This window comes from Limulus polyphemus, unplaced genomic scaffold (assembly GCF_000517525.1).
Source record: "Limulus polyphemus unplaced genomic scaffold, Limulus_polyphemus-2.1.2 Scaffold7122, whole genome shotgun sequence".
NCBI classification, from domain to species: domain Eukaryota; kingdom Metazoa; phylum Arthropoda; class Merostomata; order Xiphosura; family Limulidae; genus Limulus; species Limulus polyphemus.
Genome location: NW_013672732.1, coordinates 179 through 1,935, shown reverse-complemented (window position 1 = coordinate 1,935; position 1,757 = coordinate 179).

Below are 1,757 nucleotides of genomic sequence, written 5' to 3'. Positions count from 1 at the left end.
GTTTGCTGAACAATGTGTTAGTTTTTCAGTATATAACCAGTTTGTTTCAGTTCTTAGTGGCTAACACATTGTTGTGGACAGTTTGCTGAACAAGGTGTTAGTTTTTCAGTATATAACCAGTTTGTTTCAGTTCTTAGTGACTAACACATTGTTGTGGACAGTTTGCTGAACAAGGTGTTAGTTTTTCAGTATATAACCAGTTTGTTTCAGTTCTTAGTGACTAACACATTGTTGTGGACAGTTTGCTGAACAAGTGTTAGTTTTTCAGTATATAACCAGTTTGTTTCAGTTCTCAGTTGCCTAAACAATGTACAAGTATCTGTATGATCTGTCACGGAGATCGAACCTTGAATTCTATCATAATAAGCTTGGCGCTTAACCACCGGGTATCATTCTATATTCAAAGAGGCAGAAGTTTGAAAGAATGATAAAGTTTGACCGCACTGGCCGTGATTCATTACCAACCGGTATCAAACCTTACTATTTTCCGTTACAAAGACTTATTATTATGACAGCTAAAACTACGTGCGTAAGAACACAAACAGTTTGAACTTTTTTTTGTGAAGAGTCTTGGATGGTTGAGAAGTATAGCTCTTTGAAGAAACACACAAAACTGTATCATTTTCTACAATTAGACAATAAGTGCTTATAAAATACTGACTATTTTTTGTCCTAAACTTGCTAAATAAACAAAACAAAGAAATGGAATTGTTCTTATGGTGGAGATCCAAGCATATCTAAAGATAAAACTTCATAACTGTGAGGAGATATTTCAAACTTACACTGTGACGACCTGAGTAATGTATTCTGCAAGCTAACACCGTCCGGAGATACGCCAATTTAATCAAAATAAGTCTTAATGGGGCATGATTGTGATTAAGATGGACGAGACTTCGGGCGATTGCACGAGTTAGATGCTAGTGACAATTTCAAATGTGTAGCTCCAGTGTTTATGTGTGTACTTCCACGCAGGCTGTTTTCAAGACATTGAATAATCAAACCCACTTATGTGAAGAAAAAAAAACAGAAAAAAAAAGATAGAAGACTAAGAACGCCTTCGAGATCTTTCATTCTCTACTGTATTTACATTAAAGTGACCGTGATGTTTCTTTTATGTCGTTACATCAAAATTCAACGTTGGCCAATGACCGATTAAAACTCTGATGTGGTTGTTTCAGTACTAAATGCTAAACTTTGGCATTTGATTCTACTTGCAGAAATAATCGTAATTCCTTCTTTGAAGTTTGTCTGAGCGTGGCCTAGTGTTCAGCTTGCCGAACTGTGAATTCGCGAGTAACGGTCAGTTCCCACTGTTTCATTAGAATAGACCAAAAGTTGGCGGTGGGCGCTATTTACCTGCTGCCTTTCCTCTGATATATCAGTTTAAGATTAGGGACAGCTAGAGTAGATAGCCCTTGTGTCGCTGTTAGCGAATTTCTCAAGCAACCAAATTCCTTTGTAGCGTGTTGTTCTTCTTATAGAAGAAACTTTAAGGGATATTACCCGAAACAATCCTTATTAAAACATTTTACAAATAACTGTAATGAGAAAAAAAAGTCTGTTGCTACTTCTAAGGTTAAATATAAGCCGTTTCACCTTCTGCACGTGCTCATTTGGGTTAGAATGGATTAGATTTGACACCTTACTTCACAAAGTTACAAACGTGTATGCAATTCGTTACGGTTCTTTCTGGCTAACTAGGTTATTCGTCTAAACAAACGGTAACTATACAGATATAGGTCAGTAAACCTTGCATG